This window comes from Martes martes (genome assembly GCF_963455335.1).
Source record: "Martes martes genome assembly, chromosome: 1".
NCBI classification, from domain to species: Eukaryota; Metazoa; Chordata; class Mammalia; order Carnivora; family Mustelidae; genus Martes; species Martes martes.
In genome coordinates this window covers 107,921,690-107,935,149 of record NC_137888.1, presented here as the reverse complement: position 1 = coordinate 107,935,149, position 13,460 = coordinate 107,921,690, and positions in this window count along the sequence as shown.

The window sequence follows — 13,460 nt, the reverse complement described above, 5'->3', positions numbered from 1 at the left end:
AGAGCTTGACACAGGACTCTATACAAGGACGCTAAGATCACGACCTGAGCCAAAATCAGGAGTCGGATGCTTAACTGACTGAGCCACCCAGGTGCCCCTAAAAAGACATATTTAACATAACATGGAAATTTTGATTACAGACTGACTTAGCTAATTCTGAGGAATGATCAATAATTTTTTTTAGTGTGGTAATATCATTGTGGATTTTTAAGAGCTTGCCCAGCCAGAGGGGGAGGTAGGTGGGGGATGGGCGAAACAGGTGATGCGGATTAAAGAGTACACTTCTCATGATGAGCACTGAGTAATGTGTAGAACTGTTGAATCACTAGATTGTTGAATCACTAGATACCTCATATTAACATAACACTGTATGTTAACTATACTGGAATTAGAATTAAAAACTCAATAAATAAAAAAGGAGAACTTGTCCAATTTTTTAGAGACATACTCTGAAGTACATAAGGGTGAAACAGCATGATATTTAGGAATTGCTTCAAAATCCCCCAGCCATGAACAAGAACAAGAAATAAATAAAATAAAAGGAATCAACGGGCAAATGTAGCAATATCTTGATAACTTTAGTTTGGGGTATAGATACATGGAGGCTTATTGTACTGTTCTCTCCACTTTTAAGTACATTAGCCATTTCGTACTAAACATTTTAAATCAGTGAAAACAGAAGGAGAGAGTAAATAAGAGAAAGACTCAGTCAGATGGATCTAGAACTAGAGTTTCTGCACAGATGAATCCTATGTGCTCTTACACACATGTTCCCGGAGTGGCCACAGGACTGGTAGCCACCAGCGTGGAAAAGGAAAGAGGAGTAGCGAGAAGGTTCTCAGCATCTATAGAGCAAAAACAAACAAGACTTTCAGGTACCGCACCATTCCCCATGCCGAGTCCTAAGCAAAACCTCTCCTATGGGTCTTCATTAGAGAGCCACTGAGAGGTGCCCTGAAAAGCATCGTCCTCAACAACACGTTCAAAACAAATCCAGGAAGGCTTCCCTGGGGCCGTGACTGACCTCCCGGGTCTGCACCTCACCATTGAGCTCTCTTAGTTCTGTGAGACTCTGCCCCTCAGAAACACGTACAGCTCAGGCGAGGGAAGCAGTATAGATGTATCCCCTGCTCCTTTCTTTCCGTTTGCTCAGAAATGCTCTGGACCCGAGGGTGCTTCCCCACCAGGAAGTCCTCGCAGAGCCTGTGCTGGTCCTCTGCATGTCCTCTGAATGAATATGCGAGGACTGCCTGATCAGGGACCCCCCAACAAGGACTCAGCTGCTCCGTGCGATGTTACAGTGGTTTCCAAACTCAGCTCCGTTTGAAGCAGATTGGACATGCTCCTTACCTCAAGTAACTTGTCCAGCCAGATCGTCTCTCTTTAAAAATAAAATTAAGATCCTCCCTGTCGCTACGGAATTCAAATCGAAATGGACACATTTTCACGGAACTTGGGTGGTAAGTTTGGAATCGTCTGATCTGAATTAGAAGCTGAGTGGTACATCTAAAAGTTACAAAGGACCCTGAGGGACAGGGGGAAGAAACAGTCATCCTTCAGGGTGACCGAAGCAGGAGTATAATGAAAGTCCACGGTGAACAAATCTGGAAAAGCATGCTGTGCCTAAAAAGACTGCAGCAGATGGGACACCTGGGTGGCTCAGTTGGTTGGGCAGCTGCCTTAGGCTCAGGTCGTGATCCCAGCGTCCTGGGATCGAGTCCCACATCGGGCTTCTTGCCCCGCAGGGAGCCTGCTTCTCCCTCTGCCACTCTGTCTGCCTGTGCTTGCTCGCACTCTCTCTCTCTCTGACAAATAAATAAATAAAATCTTAAAAAAAAAAAAAGTACACTAAAAAGACTGCAGCAGAGAAAACAGTGGTTTTCACTCAAAATTACAGCATAATGTAGGTACAATGATATATTTATGTCAGGATGATGCTGGAGAAGGCAGCCAGATCCAAACACTTCACTTCCTGAATATGACCTCCATGCCCACACCATGCCTTTGACTCCTTCAGTGTTTCCTTAGATGAGGAAACTGGCATCCCAACGTTAAAGGGACCAGCCAATGTCACAGAGCCACTCCAAGGCAGAATTGGGAGTCAGACCCTGTTCCCCCAACTCTAAACACAACACCCTGCCTGAAACCAAGACGGTTCTGGAAAGAGAGGGCATGAGAAGCAGTAAAAGTCAGGAAGGGGAGAAAGCCTGTACAAGATGCTGAAGGACATCCTATATTCTCCAGCTCCCAAGCTATGAAAAAGCCTCACCAGTACTCCCCATGGATCGGGATCAGGGATGCTCCCAGAGGGAGTAGGAAAAAGGCCAGGGAGAAGAGTAGCTCAGAGCTACTCCAACCCCCTAAGGTGGACCCAATGATGTCACCTACCTTGTCCACTTTTCCCCATATCAGTCCTGAATCTACCTGTCACGGACATTCTGCTGGGATGGATAGGCTGAGGCCCCTGAGGGCTTAGTACTTTGCTATATCTTCCACCATAGAATCCATCCAGAACATTCCCATCCTCTAGAGTTGCTTGAGGGCTCTGGACAGTGTATACCGGGAGACAGACTACCAGGGGATAATCAGCAGTCTCTGCCACAGTACCTGCGTGAGATCCCAGATCATCCTCACTCTGATCAGATTTTAGACACAGCTCCACATGTATAATTGAGCTACACACTTAGAAATCCCTAGCCTGTTGCATTTATTCAGGGAATTGGGCAAAAAGTCTTCATTATTTCCAGATGCCACTTGTCTGTTACAACCTTGCATCAACTAAATGCAGTTTGGTCATCCTCAACTTCAACACCTAAAAAGAAAATGGCATCTATTTAATGTGACAGTTAATTTTTAGTTAATTATTTAAGTGACAGTTAACTTCCCCTGGTGGTTAACTAACTATCTAAATATTTGGTCAAATATTACTCAGGAAGTTTCTGTGACACATAACTGACTGAACCAGGCGCCCCTCTGAATGCCATCTGGATAAAAATCTATAAACATTTCAATAACTACACTGGTCAGCTAAGCCTTATTCCAAAACATATTAAAGCAGATTCTAAGAATAATAATTCAATAATTAAACAAAAAAAGCTACATCAAATAGGCAAGACACTGCGGTCAAAGAGAAATTAAGAGTGAAGAGATGAAACAAATTTGTAAGGTTATTAAACTTGTATTTTAAAAAGGAGATCGTGCTCAAAATCGCAACCATTGGTATACTCTTCTGAGCCAAGCCAGCACTCTGGTTGATATTGGTTAGTACTCCATCTTCTAATGGTGCATGATCTTGGGGGCTTTGTGTTTGTACTTAACTTTTACCCATTTAGATGCAAAACAGATTCCTTTAAAACTTTTCAGTGATTTCCTCTCAGCAAACCACAGAAGCACTTTTAAAACTTTTGGGGGGGGACCTACACTTAGCATTTGGCAGATATAAATTCAAAAGCACAGAAGCCACCTGAAATATTAATCAATCTTTAGTAAGCTCAAATTCCCATAAGCATGGATTGCATTTCTTGAAAACTTTTTAATTGTTTTTACTCACAATTTCTACATCTCCCTCACCATTCTTAATGCTATCTTTCCCAACCAAGTTTCCATTGCATCACCCCTACTAAGATCATTCTTGCCGAGGTCATCTGGAGACGCCCGTGGTCAATTCTCGATTCTCATTTTACTTGCTTCTCAATAGCATTTTTTGGTAGTTTATTCACTTTCCTTCTTTAACTTTTTTTTTTTTTTTTAGGATTTCTTTATTTGAGAAAGAGAGCCAGCATGCGTAGCAAGCCCTAGTGAGAGGAGCAGAGAAAGAAGGAGAGAATCTCAAGCAGACTCCATACTGAGCTTGGAGCTCTACACAGGGTTCAGTCTCACAATCCTGAGATGATGACCTGAGCTGGAAACCAAGAGTCGGATACTTAACTGACTGTGCCACCCAGCCACCCCTTTAACTAGTTTTAAAAATAGTTTTCTGAGATGCAAAACCCACTTCCCTCCCACCACACTGGCCATTCCTGCTGCTTCCGTTGCTGGTCCCACTTCCTCTTCCAGCTGTCTAAATGATGAGTGTCCCAGAGCCTGGGCCTCAGCCTTCTCTTCTACTCTCACTCCTTGTGCAATCTCTCGTTCAGTTCCATTTCTTCCAGGATGACTCTCACCTAGATACCTCCAGCCCCAATCTCACTTCAAGACTTAGGTACCACTATCCACTGGACATGCCCACTTCGGTGTACAATAAACATCTCAAAGTTCATGTGCCCAGCAGAACCGGAGATGGGCACCCCCGCCGACTATTCTGACCCCCACTCCTCTGCTACCAGCTAAGCCCAAACCAGGAGTCCTCCTGGACTCCTATTTCCTTCATTCCACATCCACATCCCCTGGGAGGTCTGTCATCAGATTACAGCCTGAATACGACCACTTCTCACAATCTTCTCCATTTCACCCAGTCCAAAGCTATTCCATTTCTGGCTGGAATTTTTGCAATAGTTTTCTGTTTTACCACCTTGCTTCTATTTTTGTCCCCTTAGCATCAGTTTTTCTGCCCAGCAGCCAGAGTGATCATTTCAAAATATAAGTTAGATCGTATCGCTCAAACTCTCCAGTGGATTTCCATCCATCTCAGAGGAGAGTCCGATTTTCTCATCACACCTACCTTGTCCTACCTATCTCTCCATCTCCCATCTTTCTCCTCTGTTCTTATCACACCGACCTCCTTGCTGTGCTTCAAACACACCAAACTCTTTCCCACCTCAGCGCTGCCACCCTTGCTCTTTTCCTTTACCTCTGCCCTTCCCCTGGACCTTCCCAGAGCTTGCTCTAGTACTTCATGCCCATCTTTGCCTGTCACTGGCTTCGAGTGGCTTTCCATGGGCACGCCTGGCCAATGGCCATTTCCCATTCACTTGACTTCTTTTTAGTGCTTCTCCCTAAATGGCGGCATATTATAATAGTTATTTCATCATTTGTGTATGGGATTTGTTTCTTTTTTGTAATCTAGTGCCTAGAATAATCTGGGACTCAGCAAACATCGAATAAATAAAAGAACAAAATACCCATTGAGGGGCATCTGGGTGGCTCAGTGGGTTAAAGCCTCTGCCTTCAGCTCAGGTCATGATCCCAGGGTCCTGGGATCGAGCCCCACATCGGGCTCTCTGCTCTGCGGGGAGCCTGCTTCCCCCTCTCTCTCTGCTTTCCTCTCTGCCTACTTGTGATCTCTCTGTCAAATAAATAAATAAATAAATCTTTAAAAAAGAAAAAAATAACTCATAAAAAAAAAATTACCCATTGAAATGAACTTCCCCAGCCTGTTTTCCCAGGAGGATTTGATGTCTGAATAATAATACTGTAAAAGATATTCTTTTAAAAAAAACTCTTTGGGGCCTTCTGAACCCCCCAACCCTATCTTAACGAACCTATCCATACCAAATTCCTTTCTGTCTTCGTGACCCAAACCTTAAGTCAGAGCTCACATTGGTGCAGGTAAAAAAAAAGGGGGGGGGGGCGCACCTGGGTGGCTCAGTGGTTTAAGCCTCTGCCTTCAGTTTGGGTCATGATCTCAGGGTCCTGGGATCAGGCCCCCCATCGGGCTCTCTGCTCAGCAGGGAGCCTGCTTCCTCCACTCTTCTCTGCCTGCCTCTGCCTGCTTGTGATCTCTCTCTGTCAAATAAATAAATAAAATATTTAAAACAAACAAACATAACAAAACAATAACAACAACAACAACAACAAAAAACAAACTTCTCCTTAGAGCTCTTTGCAGCTGAGACATGTGGTCTCCCCACCCCCCAGGTGTAATTTGAGCAGCTGGCCTGATGAAACCCTAGCTGCTTTTTGGAGCCCTTTGTTTCAACTACAAGGAGTAAGAAAAGATACCACTAAAGATGTTATGGGACAGTAAGACACTAGGGGGCAGCAAATCCAGCTCTTAGTTTTAAAGGCGAAACAGATGTTCTGACAACTACAATTTGTTGTTCAACAGATAGGATTAATGTCAGCACGTGCATAAGATGAGTGCTAGGCAGCAGTGAAAACTAATGAACTTGGGCACCTGAGTGGCTCAGTTGGTTAAGCATCTGTCTTCGGCTCAGGTCACGATCCCAGGGTCCCGGAATGGAGTCCGGCATTAGGCTCCCTGCTCAGTGGGGAGCCTGCTTCTCCTTCTACCCCTCCCCCCTGCTCATGCTCTCTTTCACTCTCTCTCTCTCTCTCTCACGTGAATAAATAAAAAAAAACCTTTAAAAAAAGAAAATGAATGAAATACAGCAGAACACAGATGAATCTTATAAACATGATACTTTGTGAAAGATATAAGACACAGAAGAATATGTATGGTGTGATTCCATGTACTTAACATTCAAAACCAGGCAAAACTAAACTATATTGTTTACAAAGCATACATGGGCGGTCCAGTTGTAAAGAAAATCAAGGCAATGATAGTCACAAAAGTGAGACTCTGAGGACAGGAGCCCATGGTCAGAGAGGCCACACTGGTGGCTACTGGTCCAGGTGATAATCTGTTTGTTTTTGGTTTTGCCTTCGTAGGAGTTACACTGGTGCCCAATTCATAACTATTTACTAAGCTTTACCTTAATGGTTTAGGCTTCTTTGAACACATGTTTACATTTCATATTAAAGGTGTTTTCAAGAAAAGGAAAGAGAAAGAAAGTTAAGAAAGTGAAGGAAAAGAAAGATACACAGAGACGGGACAGAAACGTAGAGTCTAAGAGATAAAGTAGCAAAGAGAAGATTGGTTAGATAGGAAGAGAAGAGAGATTCTGAGAAGGAGGATGAAAGAGAGAAAGAGGGAGAAATGGGAAGAAAGAGAAAGAACAGGGAAAGTCCAGAAAGAAATTTTAAAGGAAGACATGTGAGGAAGAAAAGGAAGTAACGAAGGTCAGGAGGAGAGGGAAGAATAAAGAAAGAAATCAAAGATGAAGGGAGAAACAGAGAGTCAGTGAGGAGGGTTATGGACAGAAAAGGGAAAAGATATAGAGAGTTATGGGGAGGACCACTCAAACAGGAAATCCAGAAGGACAGGAGACACGCAGTCTGGCCAGGTTAGGGTCTGGTGGTGTCCCGGGGAATTCAGGGAGGCTCCATCTTGCCCTGGACAGGAACTAGAATACTATGACGCTCCAGAAAGATGCCAGGAGACCTCGCTGTCAGGAAGAGTTCTTCATCTGTCTCTTACAGAGCTGCGAAAGGCGGGGCCAGGGCCCAAGAAGGAGTGATGATCTTCCATATCCATCAGAAGTACGGACTCTAGACTTCAAAGTGCCCGTCTTCCTGGGGACTTTGATGTAAACTCTACCAGGACTTTCTCTTGGCCTATTCTCAGGTTTTGTCTGTAACTTCCCTCCTTCTCTCCCCCCAGCCCTGCTTATGGGAGTCCTGGGCCTCAGTGAACACGTTGGACATACTGCTGATCCTGGAGAGACACCCATGGTCTCCAAGTTGGGGTAAGAGGTGGGACAAGCCAGGGCACAGCCCATCCTATTGCTCAGAGAAAGATACTCACTCAAAATTATAGCATGAGTAGGTAAATTGATCAGTTAAGAAGGACCTTCAGTTACCCTCCTCAGCACCTTATCACTACTTGGTTTCTCACAACAAAGACTTCCATGGTTTGGAAAAATGCAAGTGTTATCAGGAAATGGAGTCTAAAAATGCCATTTTTACTTATGATCTAATCCTGTCTCCTCTTCTCAGCCAAACCATGTCTTCCCCACACAGGAAATTTAACTAAAGGCACAACTCTGGGGACCCAAATCCCAACACTGATTTGTTTCGAGAGGCCTTTCTCTTAGAGGAATCTAATTATAATTGTAGTTAAAATTCAAAGCTTGGCTTCAGTCATGAAAGAACAGATTGGCCAAGGAGTGAAAGCATAGGTGCTCCCAGAGGGAGACAGCCCATGTGTTCTCTAGGGCCATCTGGAGCTTTGGGATGAGCCAGAGGAGGACATGATGTCCTGAGCAGGAACTGGGGCTTCTGGGGGAGCCAGAATTGTGAGCAACTTGAACCCAACTACCATCTGCTGATGCCTGCACATGGGACCTGGGTCTGCCAATGTGTCCTGGCCAATATGCCTTTTGGGATCCACACGCACCCCTTCCACTCAAACTTCATAGAAATACAGAAAGGTATATAAAAATTGAGTCATCATCTATAACAGCCCCGAGCCACAAGAAGTGGCATCATTGTCAGTGGAGAAGTAGCTTGAAGACATTTTTTTTCAGGGGATGGCACGGCTAGGATGAGATTGAGAAACACCTTGACCAACCAGTAAGTTGGGAGAAGGCTGGTCCATAAATGCTAGAGAAAAGTGAGTAGGAGCTCTGCCAGCATCTGCAAAGCCACCAACTGGAGTGGGGCAGCTGGGGCCAAGGGCAGGCCCTGGGCAGCTGGGGTCTGGCAAGGAAAGATGAAATAGAACAAAGTCATGGCAAACAATGAACTCCTCACTGCAAAACATGGTTCTAAAACTCCATAGGCTGAATAATAGTTCTTGAGAGATAAAGCACACAATGCAAAAAAAATTTAATAATCTGCATTAACAATCCCAGGTGAGCTTTACTGAGTAACTGTATACAGACTGCACTAGGGGCTTTCCGTGCATTATTTCATTTGATCTTGATGTAACACCAATAGAGCAGATCCCAGACTTAGATCCATTTCAAGGATAAAGAAGCCAAAGCTTAAAGAGAACTTGACCAGAACTCCATGGCACCAACACGTGACCCTGGCTGGTCTGACCCTGAAACCCAGGCTTTAAATAACTACAAGATGTTTCCTCTCATGTAATTCCAGTAAAAGCTAAAGAGTTCATGACATGGCCAGAGTTCTGTGCCAGGAGATCTGTGTTTTATGAACTCCCTGACTCAAAAGTACCATGTGACACTGTTCTTGGTTTTCCCATGTGAAACATGGTGTGATGAGAAAACATGTTCTTTAAAATCCCTTCCAGCTCAATTTGTGAAGCTGACCCCTGGAGATTCTTTCAAGGGTGATATTACAGGTTTTTGTTTTGCTGTGTTTCTTTTTTAAAGGTTCACAGTCGATAGCTGATGGTGAACAAGAGAGTGCTATGAGATCCTGATCACAGATAATTCTCACTTGGGTATTTTCCATTCGGGGCCTTTCAAGGCCAGGATGCAAGGACAGTTAGGAAAGTGTCCTTGGGAAGTTTACCCTCATATCTAACAGTCCCAGATAAAAGCTCCACTCCCTCTGGCGGCATCTCCCTGGTGTCTCAGTCAAAGGGAAAATGCAGGGACAGGATGCATGTCAGGTGATAGAGCCCTTGGCAGCTCTCCACCCTGGAACAGGCCAAGTCCTCTGAGTGCCCCAAGCCAGCCCCAACTCTCACATGCGTCAGCCCCAGGGCTGTGCACTCCAGGCTAGGAGGCAGCTGGGGGCTCAGAGGGCTTATGGACAAGGCACAGCCTCACCAGGGAACAGCAAGCACTGGACTGCTCAAGCCAAGTCATAAGCCCCGAGAACCCCCTTGTACTTCATCCCCCTCTCATTCTGCACATCTGTTTCATTTCAGGGGTTTGGATTCTTCCATCCACTAATACATTCGATTCCAAAGTCTAAAGTCTACTGAGCAGTTTTAAAGTTATCTCCAAAAGAACTTCAGTGCCCCTCTCTCTATCTTTCCCTATCAAGCAAATCCATCCTTCAAGGCCTACCTTAGATGCCACCTTTTCCAGAAGTTTTCCTTGACTCTCCCAGTCACAATTTCTCTCTCCTCTGACCCCAAGGGTCACTTTACGGTTTTCTCCTGTAGCCTTCTTGGAGAGAGGCGTAGCATCCCATGATGCCAGCAGCATGCACAGAGCCTTTTGGGGAAAGCTGGATCAAGGTGCAGGCCTAGCCCTTGTGTCACTTATCTGGCCCAGACCTCACTATTGTACCCATCCCAATGGGTTCACAGTAATAATCATAAAACAGATGCCCTGGCTTAACATGCACCCAAGAAGCAGATACTCCAGGGAGAGCCCTCAGCTGAGACATGGTCAAATAGAACACACAAAAGAGGACACACCCAGCACAGAGCCTTGGCCCAGCCTCAGCAGAGGATGCATTCTGAATGCAGGACACCCACTGGCCATGGGCATAGCCCATTCTCTAGGAGAAGGTACAGATAAGTGTACTCAGGACCACTGCAGAAGGTGCATACAGGCAGGTTCAAATCTTATTGCCTTCATAAAGCCAGACTGAAGAGTTCTTAGATGCTGCCCTATCAATGCCTGGACCAGGTAACCCAAAGTTCCAGAGCCCCAAGAGGGCATGACTGGAGCAGCTGCCCCTCACAGAATTCACCAGTACCATGACGCTCCTGGGGGTGTCCTGAGCACATTAACAGGACAAGAAGAGAGTGGTCAAGGAAAAGCAGTTTGCTGCTCCATATTGACACTGTGACCTCACCCATCATGCAGTCCCCACTCTGGACACTCCAGAAAATGACCCTTCTCCCTGGGGATGGGGTTCTGACTTCTTTGGCCTCTCTCAGCATTGTGAATATGGTAGACAAGATCATGCCCCTGCTAGCCTGGGACCTCTCCACACTGCCCAGAGGGAGCAGTAGGAGGGAGAGCCTCCAGGGCAGGAAGAAGCCCCAGCTTCACCAGAGTACAGCCAAAGAGAGGGAAAGATCAAGCATAGGGCTTCTCCTCCTGGATTATGATGACTGGAGGAGAAACAGGCCATAGCAGGGGAAGGAATAAGAAAAGAAAATGGAAAGCTTAGAGTGGATGGAGAGGAAGAAAAAAATGTAATAGTGATAAATGGGCAGCAGGGAAGAAGGGGAAAGGAAGGGTGAGGGGGAGAGGAGGGAAGAAGGACACAGAAAGGAGGGAGAAAAAAGGAATCTTTAGAAAGAGTTAAGCAGAGACTCAGTCCACGGCCATACCACCCTGAATGCGTCCAATCTCATCTGATCTCAGAAGCTAAGCAGGGTTGGGCCAGGTTAGTACTTGGATGGGAGTTAAGCAGAGACTCAAAGGGAGATGTACAGGGTGAGATAGAAATAACCAGAGAATGAGGAAGAGAAGCAAAGGAACAGAGTCAGAGACAAGAACAACAGGAGAAAACAGAGGAAGGACAACAAAGAGAACAAAGACTGGGCAAGAAAGACCAAGGGGCAGAACAGCAAAGAGATAGAAACTAGGGAAGCAGAGGTAGGAAGGGCACACAGAGACTGAGAGACAAAGAGATAGGAGGAAGAGGAAGGAGAGCCCTGAGATGCAGAGATGGATGAAGGAAGCAAAGAATAAGGGAAGACAGCATCAAAATGGCCAGAAAGCATGCAGAGGGAAAGGGGAGAAGAGTGGGAGATGAGAGAGAGCAAACTAGAAGGAGGGGAACTGGACCAGGAAGAGGCTGGGGAAGAGCAATAGCACAGAGAGAAAGAATTAGGGATGGAGGCAAAGTATAGATAAGAGGATGAGAAGCAGAAGAAGGAAATGAAGGGGTAACATAAATTGAAGAAAGACAGGAGCAAAGAGAAAGGGTTGGGTCAGAAACAGGACACAGGTGCCTAACTCTAATCCTGTCTGTCTCAGTTTTCTCAATTGTACAAAGTTGTACAATTGTACAACTTGACTATTTTTTATGACAATTAAATACAATGATGTGTGTAAAGCACCTGAAGTACTGTAGTCACTTATGTTAGGGTCCGTGATCAAAGGAACGAGACTGATACAAAGCGAAAGTCAAGCAAAGCTTTATTTCACACCAAGCATCGAAAATCAAACTGACTGGTAGGGGCCATCTCTTACGTAGAGGCGACAACGACTACCCTGACGAGGCCGCTCCCCGGAGGAGGCCGCTCACCCGACCCCAACGACACCACTCCCAAGAACACCACTCCCCGCGGTGAGGCCGCTTGCTGCGGCGCCGCTCCCAACGATGACGCCATTCCCGACGATGCCGCTCTGATGATGACGCTGCTTCCAACACGACGCTCCCAACGACTACCCCAACGGTGACCCCGACGGCTACCCCAACAGCTATCCCAGCTGCTACTACTACTCCTCCTACTACTCCCCTCACCCAGCCTCACAGACTAACCTTGATAGAGGTTGTTGAGCCTGGCCCACACGCAGGTGGCCAATGAGGTTGCAACACACCACAGTAAATATATGTGTGCACCACTGATTGGATGTCTCCATCCGGCCTGGCCCGCCCCTGTATCACAGGGTTTGCGAGTAAGTTCCTCCGGGAGGGGCAGGGCCAATCTAAGCCCACAATGAAATGGCTCCCTCTGGCCAACCAGGCCCTTACACTTAATGATTTTGTTGTTGTTGTTTTGCAGATCACAGTTCTGATGCCAACAATGAACCGTGTTTCAGAAAAACTCACCTGGTTTTATAGACGTTTATATCCTTCCCACCGAACATACACCCTGGCACATAGCATGCTTGCTGTGTGTGTTCAAATGAACTGAACAAAGACTGTCAGAGAAAGGAAGATGTGAAATTCTTGGAAGCAAAAAAGATAGACATAGGAAAAGAGAAGTGGAGAAAAGAAAGAAACAAAAGCAAGGAAATAAAACTAAGAAGAAGAAAATGGAGGAAGGGATCAATGTGGAGGGAGGAGAAAGAGAAAGCAAAGAATTCCCCTTGGTAACAATTGAGCAACTCAGGCCAGCAGCTGCTAGTCAACAGGGAGACTAGCAGCTCCACAGACCTCTCAAGGCATAAGCTGCCAGGTTGAGACAGGAGGCAACTTTGAGAAGGATCAAAGGGGTGTGTTGTGGACTGAAGAGCTCATAACCATCTATCATCTTTGGGAACTTAGTAAAAACCCTCCTGAGCCAAGGCTACCTTCTTCAAGCTTCATCTAATTTCAGCACCTTATTCCTAGGCAATCAACTCTGCTTGTCATAGTCACACCATCATACTACTGGGGCATCAGAGATCTCAGCCCTAACTCCCTTGAGCAGATTGTGAAATACAAAGTTAGTGAATGCTCAGTAACTATCCCATTGGATAGAGAAGTTTCCTTCAAGGTACAGTGCAAGTAGGTTGGATTGATTAATGAATGCATCAACTAACCAGTCCCTTTCTCACCCTTCCTGCTGTATACCTGGCATTATCTCCTCCCAAGGGAACTCTTGGGAGCCCACTGCCTGGATGAACTAAACATGGGGTTTGATGTCAGAACCTATACTTTGAATTAGTAGATATGTGGACAAATGGTGAATGGGCTATACTAGCTCATTAAAAGCAATCAGCATGGAAAATGGGGGGAAGCCTGGACAAAACAACTTGATGACCCAGTGATATCAGTTGGGGAAAGACCATTCCGAGTACAACTACTTGTCATGTGTCTTGGGAAATGGGGGTGGAGTGGGAGGTGGAATGAAAATTAAAACATTATTTCACTAGTCATCATGTTAAATGATGAGGCACAGCATCATAGTCACGGTACCCAATGAGCAAATG